This window comes from Desmodus rotundus, chromosome 3, assembly GCF_022682495.2.
Source record: "Desmodus rotundus isolate HL8 chromosome 3, HLdesRot8A.1, whole genome shotgun sequence".
NCBI lineage: Eukaryota > Metazoa > Chordata > Mammalia > Chiroptera > Phyllostomidae > Desmodus > Desmodus rotundus.
The window spans coordinates 108853543-108868926 of record NC_071389.1 but is presented as its reverse complement, the minus strand read 5'-3'; positions in this window follow the sequence as shown (position 1 = coordinate 108868926).

Genomic DNA, 15384 nt, shown 5'->3' with positions numbered 1-15384 from the left:
CCTACATCTGCTCTCACTTCCCTTCTGCTTGTTCTTAACGCTCTTCTGTGAGATCATGTCCCTCTTCACCGAAGCCCTCAGTGCAGTCCGATCTCACTCAGAGTAAAGCCAAAGTCCCCATGTTGTCTCTAACCATCCAGCCTTCCTGCTGCTTTGTAGCCCCAGGCTTCCCCCACCTCCCAGATGCCCCCTGACTGCCCCTGCCTCCCTTGGGTCTTTCTTCAAATGTCACATTTCGGTGAGGCCTCAACCAGACTCTACACTGTAGACCCAGGGCTCACTTTTCCTGCTCCATGTCTCTCCTTAGTGCTTAACACCACTGACATGCTAGGTATTTTATTTCTTTACCTTTCTCTTTATTTGTATCCTCCCCCAGTACTAGCTCTACTTGCTCCATTGCTGTATCTCCGGTGTCTGGAACCCTCCTAGTGCATAGGAGTGCCTTATTTCTGATGACTGGTAGTGGGTTTGGGATGGGAGGTGAGGGGAATTGCATGTTGCAAAGGTGGCAACATGAGATCGCCTGCAGCATGTGGGGCTGGTCTTCCCAGTGGGCCTGGGATGGCCAACAGAATCCCTGGGCAATGTTGGATGGGACTCAGCCTCGTTTTCCACCCTGACTGAAGAACTCCCTTCACAACAACATGTTCTTTCAGAGATGCTCATGTATGGAATCGGATCTGAGATGCTTCCTGTTCACTTCAGAACCCTTTTGTCCTTTTCAAGAGCCTGCCTTGCTCTCAGTGGAATTGCCATGGTGTTATTGGCTGAGTTGTGTTGTCCCTCCAAAATTCATGCATTTAAGCCCTAATGCCCACTAACTCCTAATGTGACTGTATTTGGAGATAAGGCCTTTAACAAGGTGACTGAGTTAAAATGAAGTCAGTAGGGTGGGGCCTTAATCCAATCTGACTGGTGTCCTGATGAGAAAGGAGTTTAGGACACAGACATGCAGAAAGAGGGAAGACCAAATGAAGGCGAAGGCGGGAGAACGCGGCCACCTACTAACCAGAGAGAGGCTAATGAAGGAACCACCGTTGCTGACATCTTGATCTTGGATTCACAGCCTCCAGAACTGTGAGAAAATAAATTTTTGTGTATGTAAATTGCTCTGGATGTGTTTCCCACTCAGTCCCAGGTATGCCAAGACCTCCAGCATGATAAAGCTTGCTTTATATCATTTTTATTTGGAGACTTCCAGCTCAAACTCTCAAGTTTGCTTCCTGGTGGTTAACCAAGTCTCTGGCGTATGTTTGACTCTGACTCTTAGCAGACTTGAGCTCATTACTCACAGGGGAAATGTGTTCATCAGCTTGGACTTCCATAACAAAATGCCACACACCAGGTGGCTGAAACATAGAAACTGATTTCCTCACAGTTCTGGAAGCTAAAAGTCCTAAACCCAGATTCTGGCAGAGTTCGGTTTCCGGTGAGGACTCTCTTTTTAGCTTGCAGATGGCTGCCTTTTCACTAAGTTCTCACAAGTCTCTGGTGTCTCTTCTCATAAGGACACTAATCCTATCAGATCAGGGCCCCACCCTTATGACCTTATTTAACCTTAATTACTTCAGTAAAAACGCCATCCCCAAACGCCATGCTGGAGCTCAGTGCTTCAAAATAGGAATTTTGAGGGAGATACAAGTGTTCAGTCCATAACAGGTAACTTGCTTTTAAAAAAAGAGCTTATTTATTGCCTGCTTTCTCTTTCCTGTCTTACTTCTCCACCCCTACAATGTTTCCTGGGATCACGTCCAAAACAAATTACTTATGCTGAATCTGTGTCTCAGAAAATGTGTGTCTTTGGAGCAGCTCTCTGCCAGTGACTCGTGGGAATTGGGGTATGAATGTCCAGCTCCCTCTCTCCTCTCTGGGTCACAGTTAAGTGGACTAACAAGTTGGCATAACTTTTCAGATTGAGGAAGGGAAGCCACCACAGCCCAGATGGCATGTAAATTGCTCTGGCTGTGCTGCCCACTCAGGGTCAAAGGGTTTTGGGGGAACCCAACTAAGACAGCAAAGCTGAAAGCTGTATGTCCTTCTAGGAGAATTATAGCACTTAGTAGCATATTAAAGGCTCCAAGGAGTCTTCCCTAAAGAAACATTTCACTGAGTTACCCCAGGGTTTCACAAACTTTCACTGCCAGGAAACCCTTTCTTAGCTCCCTTGGAATGTTCCCGAATACTTCCCAGAATTTATTTGGCAATGCTGCTGTAGGGTTGATGAAAGTTGGAAGCACACGCGGTTGGTTTATTTTATGATGCCTGCTGGGTGAGCAGGGTTTGGTCCTGGGGGACCTGCAGCTGCCGGAGTCATAGGTGGAGGAACGTGCATGAGGGCAGAGGCCAGGGTCTGCCTACACTTGGCAGTACTGGCCATCAGCAGTTATAATTCACCCAGGGGCCTTGGCGAGGGTCTGCTGATATAATGCCCTAAAGTGCATGGCCCCTGCACACAGGGGCTCACAGGCAATGAGGGAGAAAGAGGAGGGAGCAGCAATGACAGTGCAGGGACCTAGTACAGAAACCCGTGCTGTGACCACATCACACCTGATCTGTGCCTGGCTCTCAGGGGCGTCAATGATAGAAAAGAGAAGGGGTCACCTATCTGCTTTAGTCTGAGCCCCCAGAGGCTTCAGAGATGCTTAAGCTTTGGTCATAAGCTGTGCGACAATGCTTTATTCATTCGCTCCCAGATTGATTAGAATTTCAGCCAATTCTTTCTATGGCCCATAAAATGCCACCTTCATTTCCCCTGAGACGAATCAGATTAAATGATGTTGAAATAATATCTTCAGTCCAACATTGAATTGTACATATTCATATTCAAACTATTTAAAAGTGTTATTTATAGGCTAATATTCTTCCTATTAAAGTTAAGTGGCATGAAATTTGAATTAGCTCAATTGAATTCATTTTCTTCTCTAATGTATTTATCCATGACTCAGAGGAATCTGGGCAAGGGCCATCTTGGTTTTGTTCAATAAGACACATTCAGCCCCACTCTCCCTCATTTGGTCTTTGAAAGTACCCCTGGGCCTGGAGGATGTGAAAACACCCCATTTGCCACCCTTCGTTTACTTAGCTGGGAAACAGGAATTAAAATGTCCCCAGTTTCACGAGGTTTGCGTTTTGAGATGAAATTAGTTGATGTATGTAAAGCACTTAGAGCAAGGCTTGGCACATAGTAAGTGCTCATGAAGTGCTTAGTAGCAAGATGCTATTGTCAGTCCTGAGTCTCCTTCCATTCAGGCTCAAACAACATGCACTAGAGGATTCGATTGGGAACCCAGATGCCCAGATTCAGGTCCCCATTTTGTCCCTAACTTGAAGGTAACTTAGTTTTCATCCTTTTCCTTGAGTCTTAATTTTCTGATCTACAAAGGCAGCCACACCTTTCCGGGTTGGAAGAGCACTCTGTGAGGCTGACAGGTGAATCACAGTGGTTATGAATGAGCTGCGGTGTGAATGAGCTGTAGGCCTCAATCTTCCAACCCCAGCACACTGAAGCTCGTTTAGGCCCCAGGTGATAAGGAAAACAAGTTAGCAGATTATTCTGTGATGAGGCAGCTAGGAGGTTTCAAAGGTAAGGCCCATGCGGTCTTTCTGTGGTTCAGCCCAGTTGGTGGGCCACCACGCCATGCTAACAGGAAGGGTCCTGGTCCAGGGTGGGATTAAAGGGGTGCGGTGCCCCACTGGACCAGCAGAATATTCTCACCTGCCTCTACCGATGCCCATGAGGTTCCCGACTCTAACAACACTAGTCTCGGGGATTTGCAAACCTCAGGGTCGTAGACACAGAAATGTACAATGGGGAGGAACCACCACTTCAACCCCTTTAAGCCACAGATGAGGTGACAAGTCTGAGGAAAGGACTCAGTTCCTCACTCCCCTCTGTGTTCTCCTCACTGCCCCATGCATTTGGCTTTGATTATTTATCATGAGACCGAGCTCTCCTTTCCCTTGGTGTAAATTCTGAGGGACCTCAGGGAGGGGGGAAGGGTTTTAAATTAACCTCAATCAGCCAGATTCACCGCCATTCCAGAATTCTCTCTTAAACAGAAAGTGGGTTTTTGTGGGGGGGGGGGGGTTACTGAATTTTTATAAAAATGATGCAAATGACAAAGATGATATGATACTGAATTTTCAAAACAACAAATAAATCCCGGTGCATGTTAAAGGTTTGTCATCACTCATCCAGTTCTTTGTTGAGAATCACAAACCTGGGGTTGGCATGCTGGTTCTCAAGCTGCCTTGGAATCATCAGCAGATCGTGAAATCAGTGAACAATATTTCTTAGAAAATACAAAAAAATCAAAGAATGCATGACAAAGTATATTTTTCATAACATTTTTGCTTCAATTCCACATAAACGTACATATACACATGAGCTCTCTGAGTAGCACTCAGCTCAGTGGTGGGCTGTGGTCAGAATCAGTCGACAAACGCTGATGCAGCCCACCGCTCTTTCAGGATAAGGGCGCACAGGCCCCTGTGGGTGAACTGTGCCACTCCTGCTCACCAGCTGAGTGCTAGGAAGAGGCAGGACTCGTCCTAAGCCCACGGATCCAAAGTGTTCTCCGTGAGCCTGGCTGTCCCCATCTCCACTACAGCACTGACGGTCACCCAGGGCCCCTGTGAAGTTCTGCCATCACTAGAAAATTACTTTTGTTCAGCAAAAAGCATTCGTTATTGCAAGGAAATGAACTAACCCGTTTTAGAAAGATTTGCTGTGAGGGTTAAAATAAAAGGGGTTTTCTAGTGAATATGTCATCATTTAGAAAAGACCTCATCGATTAGAATAACCCTATCTCAGTCACTGAGGACTCTAGTTGGTTTTACATTTTCATAGCTTCCTGTTGCACGCTCTCTCCCCCTTGCCCTCCCCGCCTCCCATTTTCTAGCATCATGCTGAGCACACATGTTACTTGAATCTGGTTGAGAATTGTCTGGTGGGGGGAAAATGATCATTTCACCGCTCTTCTGGGAGGGGTCACAGTGAAGAGCTGGGTATTACAGGAACCCGTGTTTTAATCCAGTTTGGGGAAGTGTTCTTGAGTTGTGGTACATATTGGTTTAGTGCAGACATTGACCAGTCGGGCAGGGCAGCCCACCCAACTTTGGTCAGCAAATTATGATGTGTTTTGACCTTTGGAGACAAATAGACCTGGGTTCACATCCAGCTCTACAACAAAATTACTGGTAATCAAGGGAAGTTCTATAATCTCATTAAGCCTCAATGTTTCCACCATCCACTTGACAAATATTTCTTGAGAACCTCCTATGTGCTGGGCACTGTGCAAGGAGCAAGAGCAGAGCAAAGTGGTGCCTGCTCTCAGGGAGCTTAAAGTCCACCAAGGAAGAGGTTCATCACACCTATAATCATTTAATTATAATTGTAGTGAATCATCAAAGAAGTAATAGAAGGTTAATCAGAAAGAAATATCAAGTAACATATGCCTAGTCAATAAAAGAATACTATAGGGTCAATCAATAAAGGAATACTTTAGGGTACTGTCTGATCAGGAGAACCTAACCTGATTGTTATGGGGACAACAACAGAAACCGCTTTGAAGAAGCAATAGCTGAAGAAGGCACAGCTAGAAGAATGGAGGAGGTGGTGGTGGTGGGAGGGAGGAGCACTCCACACAGAGGACAGCATGTGCAAAGGGCCTGAGGTCACAGGGTATTGGTACATGCAAAGAAGGGAGAGAAGTCCAGTGCAGCCTGTTGACCAGAGTCAGAGGAGGAGAACGGTGCAGTATGAGGAGTCAAAGGAATTTCAGGAACAGGAAAATAACACCTGCCCTGCAGGGCTGCTGTGAAAATTAAACAAGTTAGGGTACCTAATGTAGATGAACTGCTTAGAACACAAAAAAATAATAGCTACTATTAGGGAAACACTTAATAATTTACCAACTGTAGTTGGAAGCCCTTGATTTTCAGACCACACTAAGATTTCTGTGGCCAGCGTTTCTCCCCACAGAATCTCAGAAGACAGCATCAGTATCACCCACTGAGTTTCCCTTCAACCTGGGAGACATGCCTGATTCCTCACTCTGCCTCACATCTCACATTTAATTCATCAGCAGCTCTGCCTCCAACATGCATCTTCAACCGCTCCACCTCGGCTCATCCACATCACTGCCACCCTCATATCCACCACAGACTTGAGGCAAGCTCCCTGAAAACTAAAATGAGGTTTGTATGTGGGAAGTTCATTGGGATCCACACCTTTGCAGGTGGGACAAGGAAAGCAGGGCGGGGCAGAGACAGGGGAATGCGGTTTCGTGGTAACAGAAGCATCTGCCAATCCCATTGGGAGCGCCAGGATAACTTTGGGGTGCCCCAAATCAAGGCAAGAAAACCAGGCCTTTGCCCCCCCCCAACTCCTCATGGACCAGTCACTGGCTGTGGCAGCCTCCGGGTAAGGCAGCTCCCCAGGGGTGGCTCAGCTCTGCTTTCCTGGGTCAATAGTCCCTCCAGCTGGAAGGAGAAGTGTTTGGCCCCAAAACGTATCTGTCCGCTTCCTCTAGAAGGTGAGTTTCCAGAAGTGCTAAGAAGTTGTTTTGTTCATCCCCATGTCTAGAATACTAGGCACTTAATAAATATTTGTTCACCAGAAGCCAATTATTAGACTATAATTCAACCACTTATACTCCAGCCAAGTGAGTCACCCAGCCAGGACAATAGAGAATATATTTTTAAAGAGAAAATGTATAGTTTTATTACTCTAGCAAATATCATATAAAGCATTATAGTTACTTTAAAACAGGAGTCTCAACTGTGGGCCCTGGCCCCACAGATTCTGATTTTGTTGGGCTGGCTGTAGGGGCTGGGCACTGGGATTTGTGAAGTCTCCCTGGCGATTCTGTGTGTGGCTAAGGTCGAGAACCAGCGCTGTAAAGGTGAGGAGGGTATGGCAATTACACGTGACTCCGTGGAGAGCCATCTGGAAACTCACTGTGTGCATTGTGAAGTGTGACTCCCAGCCTGACCACAGAGCGGACCGGGGGCTGGAGTCAGCTGTGCCAGTAGCGCCGGGGAGTTGGAGTGTAGAGGAATCTGAATCAATTCAATCTCCGTGGAATTTCGCAGTTTGCCAACAGCCATGAGCAAAGTTCCCTGGTTTATTTGACATGGTGTCTGCTCTTATGTATCATGAGGATAGTGGAGAAAAAAATTCCAAATAAAACCAGTTGCACCTGTTTCTATAAATGATAATATGGCCTAGTTTTCTTGAAGCTGAGAGTCGCTTGGCTCTTCTTTTTCAAAGTCATTACCACTGTGTATTCAAAGTGCTCACACACAAAAGCAAATGTCCAAGATCATATGGAAGATTTTCTTTGTGGATGTGGTCAGTTCTATTTTTTCCTCTTGCTTTTTAGTTTTAGGTATGTGTTGATGCCCTGTTCTGTCATTTTAGGCTGATGTTAGCACTTGACACAGAAAATATTTCTGTAAAACAAGAGTTATCTTTGTTTGCATTAGTGATTCTTTTTCCTAATTGTGGTAACAATACATGATATAAATGTACCACTTAAACATTAAGTGTACAGTTCAGTGGAATTAGCACATTCACACTGTTGTGTAACCATCACCACCATCCATCTTCAAAACTCCTCCTCTCCCCAGCAGAAGCCCCCCACCCATTACACGCACACTCTCCATGCCCAGCCCCTGGCAGGCACCGCTCTGCCGCTCTCTGTCTCTGAGCTCCGCCACTCTGGTTATCTCACAGGAAACGAACCATCCCAGATCAGCACCTTTGTGCCTGGCTTGCTGCTCGTAACGTCCTCACGTTCCATCTGTGTGTAATGTGCCGGATTTTTCCTCCCACCTTTTTAGTAGCTCTTTTTTTCTGTTTTTTTTTTAAATATTTAATTGTGATAAAATACACATAATGTAAGATTTACCATCCTAACCCTTTTTAAGTGTACAGCTCAGTGGAGTTAAGCATATTCGCATGATTGTGCAACAACCCCCCAGAATCTTCTCCTCGCACAGAACTGAAACTCCGCGCTCACTCAGTGGGATCTGCCCGTTTCCCCACCGGCTGGCCACCACCGCCTCTGCGGGTTCGACTTCTCTAGGTGTCTCCTGTACGTGAGATCATACAGTGTTTGTCTTTGTGTAACAGTTTATTTCACTTAGCAAAACATCTTCAGAGTTCATCCGTGGGGACACGTATCAGAATATCTTTCCTTTTTAAGACTGAATAATATTCTATTGTATGTATATACCAGGTTTTGTTTAAGCATCCATATGTCACCTGGCACTTGGGTGGCTTCCGCCTTTTGGCCATTGTGAATAATGCTACTTTGTCAGGTGCACAAATAAGATTAGCAATTCTTGAGCAAATTGCATAAAACAGGGAGCCACTGCCCACCACTGAGGCCAGCCGGCGGATGTCAAACCAGCACTTGCCGAAGGGTAAAATAACTGCAGAGTCCTGTCTGAAACATGTGATTGCTTCTGTTGAACTGTTTTGAAGATTTTATATCCTGGCATGAACAGGTGTGTACAACTCTAGACCGCTTCAGAAAGTCACTCGCAACCAGAAAGCAGTTCTGCTGGAGACTTGTGAGATCGGTTGCTTAGGAACCATTTGATAACCCTCCCTGAGTAACCAATGAAGGAAGGGTGAGAGAGTTGCTCAGTGCCTGAAATGTCCTTTTTAATGTTAGCTCTTCAAACACGGGAGATCCCATTTGCTTTTGTAAGTGGTTCAGGTTGTGGAGTCTGCAAAGCTGTTTAAGACACAAACCTGTTTTCTGAAGCCGAAAGTCCAAGTCTAGGCCATTTCCCTCTGTGCCCGAACGCTCTCTGAGCACAAAGGGGCTGCGGCTTCAGGACTGGAAAGTGAAAACTAGTTGGACATTTACACCTGAGGTATTCAGAATGACAAGGAGAGCCTCCAGTATCCGACCAAGAGCATGAACAGAGGAAGGAAGACATAAGCAGAAGGAAGAAAGAAGGTGTAATAACCGATTTTTATGGGCTGAGTCGGAAAATTTGGATTACTGGCCCATAATCCATTATCTCCAGCTCCGTTGTCCAAAAACTGAGAGCTCTCTTTGTCTTTCTGTTTGGTGGCAAAACCTGACCTAAAACAATGTGAGGCAAATTAGGATCTTAACTCATTACACTTAGGGTGACTGTTCATACCCTTAGCTACAGAAATATTAATGAGTTTAATTATACTGTCCTAGACCCTGGGGCTGTTACATAAAACATGATGTTTGCACTTATTACCTTCCTAAAACCTGAAAATGTCTGAAATCTGAAACACATTCGACCTCAAAGATTTTGAATAAGGGATTGTGGGTCGGTTCAGCGTGCCCAGAAAGTGAGAACAATAGCTACCAAAAATGACTGGTAAGGGAAGCGATCTGATTGCTTTAGGTGTGCGGTTTATCCACACAGTCCTCTCTTTGGGAGATGAAATAACCTCGAGATAATGAGATACACTTCGGCACTTGTTTTCTAGATGAAAAGGCTTCAGATGTGTGTTATTTTCCTACGGAACTGAGTTCTGAGCGAAAGCGTTGGGTGAAGTAAATGATAAAAGCAACGGTGAACAATAATAGAAACGGAGCCGCCTGGAGATGGAGGGGGAGCTGCCATCCCGGAGGACCTGCCTGGGGCATCCTGTGCCTCAGACCTTCGGAATGTTAACACAGGGCAAAATCGCGGTTGGACTGCGCCTGACCAGCCTTGTGCCTTGCAAAAGAACTGTTTGCAAAAATAACACAAAAGCAGTTATTATGACTACTGGACTAGTAATGACTACTAGACTGAAAATTAAAGACATTGTTTAGAATTAACGTCACTATGTTGTGTTGTCTGCACCAATAGAACTGCCTTCCTTCCATCGGTGTGATTGTTCCTCTTCCTCTCCTCAGAAATACCCATTGCTTTCGCTTTCTAATTGAACAGTATCTGTGCCTCTGCTTGAATTAATGATTCCCAAATAGCTATTTTTACTGATCTCGATAAATGCCTATTGTCCTTCACTTTGAAAGGCCTTTTTAAAAAAGATTTTATTTACTTTTTTTAGAGAGACAGGAAGGGGGAGAGAGAAACATTGATGTGAGAGAGAAACATCGATCTGTCGCCTCTTGCATACACCCTGACTGGGGACCCAACCAGCAACCCAGCCTGTGCCCTGACCAAGAATCGGACCGGCAGCCTTTCACTTTGCAGGGCAGGGCCCAACCAACTGAGCCGCACCGGTCAGGGCTGAAATGCCTTTTATTTTCTGTTAGCAAAACGTGACTGGCCTGGGAGCCCTGTGCGTGGCTGGCAGGAGCGAACTGTGGCGCCCTCTGCGGCACTGTGTGCGCGCACGAGTGCACTCTCTGGTCGGTCATTTGTTCATTCGTTTGTTCACTTACCCAATCATTAAAGAGCATTTTGAAGTTAAGAACAATCTAACAATGGCCAGAGGGGAGTGGGGAGGGGACTGTGGGGAGAGGGGATTACAGGAGCTACTATAAAGGACACATGGACAAAATCAAGGGGGAGGGTGGAGGTGGGGGAGGGAGGTGGGTTTGGCTGGGGTGGGGTGGAGGGATGGGGAGAAAATGCAGACAACTGTAATTGAATAACAATAAAAAATTTTTTTTAAAAGAGCATTTTGAGAGCTAAGTGCTAGGCTCAGAGAATGAACTTTGCAACCTTTCAGTGCAGTGGAGTTTTCAGTACAGAGAGATCCACAGTTCCACCAGGATGTAACATGTGATGACAGGGTGCTGGGGAACTCCAGCCAGTACAGTCAAGTCAGCCTTGGGGACAAGAGAAGAAGCATGTCTCAGAAGAACCGAAGCCTGAGAAAAGCAATGGTGGGCAGGGAAGGACGTTGTAGCAAAGGGAACAGCCTACATGAAGCACGGAGGTGCGGAATTATGACCTGCTTAAAACACACGAAGTCTAGCCTGATGGAGCAAGGAGTGGGCCTGGGTGAGGTAGGGTGTGAGCCCGAAGATGGGGCGGGGTGGGAACGTCACGGAGAAGTTCTGAGAGCCGTTATATCTGGCTGCATGCCCTGCAGTCTGTCACAGGGGCTGCGCTGCTCCCGTTGCCTGGCCAGCTTCCCTACCTCAGGGGCAGCGGGGCTGGAAGGGCTGGGTCAGGACTCAGGAACAAAAACAGAACCTGGGACTCAGGGAGGACCCTGGGATAGGAAGGGCACTGGCTGTGTTTCTGGGGTCAGGCAGGCTTGAGGAACCAGGCATGTCAAAGGTCAGGGCAGCAGAAGTCCACAGCCTACGCAGTCAAAGGTCGTCTGTCCAGGGAAGAGGCCCCAGAGCATCTGGTTTTCAGGCTGATGTTCTTGGCCCTTTGTGCCTGTCTCACCTCTCCTGGTGGAGAACTCGGCAGGCACAGCTCCTGCTGAGCGAAGCTGTAGGAAGATGGGAAGCTGTGGGGAAGATGGCCCCTCTAAGGCCAGCCCCACACAACTGCCTCGCTCTGACAAGTGCCTGCTATTCTGTCCTCCAAGGGATCCTGTGACGTGGTGGCATGGGCTGGAAAGGACTTTCCGTGCCTTGTCAAATTGTTCTCCTCTGACACTCTGCAAAACTGGGTGCAGATCATGGCCTTCAGTTCAATGTCAAAGTGTTTTATTCTGACCTGGAGCCCATTTAATTAATTCTTCACGAAAGTCAAGGATCCCCTCGAATGTGGGAGTTCCTGAGTGGGGAAACCACAGGGGCACTTGGAGAGCCTGGGCTGGACTCGCCAGCCCCGAGGGAGGGCGGGGCGGGGGAGAAGAGCTGGGTGGTCTTGGATTAGCTGTGATTCAATCCCACGTGATAGTTACACTTCCCTACAACTGGGCAGAAGTCGTTGTCAGGAGTTACACACCTGACTCGGGGGAAGTGGCAGGACTTAGAGACTCTAGGGCTGAAGGACTCCTTTGTATGGACAACCGTGGCTCCAGAATCAAGATCCACATATGGATTTTAAGTATTGCTAATACATTTTTTTTTTGGTCAAAATGAAAATGTTGAGCCTATTTGGAAACACAGTTTTCTTAAAGATGTTCATGACCTCCAGCTCTCACAACAGAGGTCAGTGCTCTGGCTTTAACCAGTTCAGACATGCAGAGGCCAGAAAAGCAGGGATTTCAGTTAAAATTTAAGTTTGCCACTTGAACACATTTCCCTAGACAGCAGGTTTGCGGCTGATTTTGTGTGTATTGATATCGTCCTGTTTTTCATTAACTGTTGGTTGCATAAAGCATTTATGCTTCTTTTTCTTATGACTCTTCTAAACTAATTTGCCAAACATAATTCGAAAAGCCTTGTTCCAAAACACTTAGGGAAAAACGCTTAATGAGGTAATTATTTTGTAGAGAACAAGGCTTCTTTAGACATATATTGTGGCCTGTTCAATTCGACTCAGCGTCTGTGAAGCACTCAGACATGAGGGACACAGTGCAGAGGCTCCCTGTCCTCTGAAAGGTCGTCACCTGGTAACGGAGATGGACGTGAAGCAGATCAACAATGATCACAACTGTGACAAGTGCTATGAGAGAATTTTTTGTTAGAAGGGGAATTTGGTTAGAACAGGAGCCTGGTAACTCTGTAGTCTTATCCCCTCTGTGACAGAGTGAGGCGCGATGGTCCTGGTGGTAGGATTGGCTGCTACAGGGATAGGCACAGAAAACAATCGTGAGAAACTCTTCAGCGAGTTCAGGACCTAAGGCAGGATACCCAGGTCAACTCCACACTGAGGCCGGTTGTGACCTGGCCTGGCATTCATGTTGTGGCCGGAGTTCCCTGCACTTCCCTGTGTTTCTGTCTCATCCATTTACTCTCACACTTCGTGTTGGCCGTTTTACTCCTCAAAGTCTCTAGAACCAAGCAAGAAAATCCTTAGGCTGTCCCAAGCAACACATTTTATTATTAAGGTACAAGAAAAGATAAAGAAATTATCAACAACCATTCATTTGCAAGGACCTGGCAGGTATTGCTCAGCACCTGGCAGGTGCCAGCTGGCCACCCGAAGCTCGGGGGGGAACAGACCCCCAGGAGCAGGCACCCATTGCTCCTGATCTGGGCCCCATCTCCAGGATGACGCAGCCACACCGATACTGCCACTGCTAGCTTTGATCCACCTCATAGCCCTGAATTACTATTGCATTCGCTGTGCTTTGCCACTGTGTCAGTTTTGAGAACTTTTGGGCATGAGGCTAATTCCTGGGCAGCTTGTCTGATTCTCTGGGTCAGGTGCCCAGGACCCTGGCTCCCACCTGCACTTCCTGTTTGCCAATCAGAATAAACCCCCCTTCAGGACAGGTGTTTATAAAAGGGCCTGGCTCTGGGGGAACAAATTCTACAAGCAGCCCTTTCCTGGCTCCTGCATCCCCAGCCAGCACATTCCTTGTTGCCGTGGAGCCTGGCCTGGATTTCAGTCCTCGCTGCCCCCAGGCCAGGTGTCTTGTCTGAGGCGTAACCTGTACAGTGGGCTGCAGTGGTCCCACAGGTAAGCATTCTTGGTCCGGTCAGCCTGCTCACAACTGAACAGGCAGTGCCACATGCCATCTGGGGGAGGGGCCATTCTGAAGGGCTGTGGGTGCTGTGACCATAGGAACTGCCAACCAAGGGGCACCGTCCTCAGGGAAGAGAGATGGGCAATATGTGAACCAAGCAGCAAGGTTCACTATATGAACGGGACACGGCAAGCCTCACGGAGCAACTAATTAGCGTCTTGTCTTTTTTTTTTTTTTTTTTGCCATGGTAGGAAGGCACTTTCCATTAACCAGTGATGGGAAAAGGTATTCTTCCCTATTCCCGAGGACATTCAGGTTCCAGAGTGGTGGGCTCCCTTGCTCTAGGGAAGTTGATAGCCTTTTTCTGTTTTAGACAAGGTGGGGGTAGGTGATCCTCAAAATCACCCCCAGCCCCAATGCACAGTTCTTCATCTGAAATATCTAGGCAGATAAAGAGAACATAGCCAAGAAGAAAAGGAAATGGTGGCTTTAAGGGGAAGGAATGAGTGTGTTAGGGAAGGAGAGAGATTTCTAAGGTCCAGGGTCAGCAGAGTCCTGCCCTGTGCTTACAGCAATGTCAGGAAGCAGGACCTGGGGTTGGGGAGGCTGTAGAGATGCCTGGCAACTCTCACTTGGCTCCTTCATCCTGGGAACCACGACTGAGATCCCGCTGCATGGCCAAGCTGGGGCGGGGACAGTGATGTCACTAGCAGACTTACTACCTCATGATAGTCTCTGAAGGGCAAGACAAAAAGCACAGGGCTCAGTGAACTGCTGACCAGCAGCTTGACGACAGAGAAGAGACTGTCCTCCGATGGACAAGGAGGCTGGTGGGGTTTATTTCTAACGTAAACAATGCTTTCCTTTGGCGGCCACTGTAACATTTTATGGCGATGGAAGAGCTAGAATCTGAAAGAAATGGGAGCTTACACTCAATTTTTTTTTCCTGTGGTCAAAAATTTTAAATAAATGTTTCTAGGTGTCAGTGTCTGACTTTTAGTTAAAGACAGAGGGCTGGCATTTGGGGTCACGCAGATCCAAATTCATTTTAGAATTGGGCAACGGACACAGTTCATATGCAGTCTTCTCTAGACAGAAGTACACGGCAAGCAGTAAAAGCATTCTAGACTCCCCGCCCCGTTTTTCCTGTGGAAGCACTAGGGAGGGATTGGGGGCCATGACAACTGAACAAAATCTTGTTCCAAATTGTCACGTGCATAGCAGAGACTGGTCACTTGGAGGCAAATCTGGTTTGTTTTTTAAAAAAGAAACAGAGCCCTTCCTGCCCCTTGGGAGTCACGGGGCTACTACTGCCTGTTACAGCTGCTTCCCCACCACCAGCTTCTGAGTCCACAGCATCGTGTCTTCCCTGAACCATTTCCAGCAGCTCCCCTGCCAGGCCTGACACTCGTTCAGTGTCTGCCAGTCCATTCTCCACAGTGTGAAAAGAGACCTTTTCAACTTCAAATGTGATCATTAATATCTCCTTCACTGGCTTCCCACTGCTCGGAGCATAAAGACCCAAATCCATATGTGGTTTACAGGGTCCCACATACCGGCCTCATTTTGCTCCACAGTTTGCCTCACTGCCTGAACTCCATCCTGCGACTTTCTTCCTTACTCTTGAAAAGACCCAAATCTCTCCCATCTTGAGTCATTTGCTCACACCATCCCTCTCTGTGACTGCCTTCTCCTCCCATCTAATAACGCACATTTATCCTTCAGGCCTCCTGTCAACCCCCACAGCCCCAGGGCAGACTTCCCAGAACATCCTGTTGGGGTCAGATCCCATTTTTACTCAACACTCCCATGTGAGATATGAGGTTTGTCCAGAAGGTATCCAGCCATGTGATAGGAAAAACAGAGACATTTATTGAAGAAGACACAAG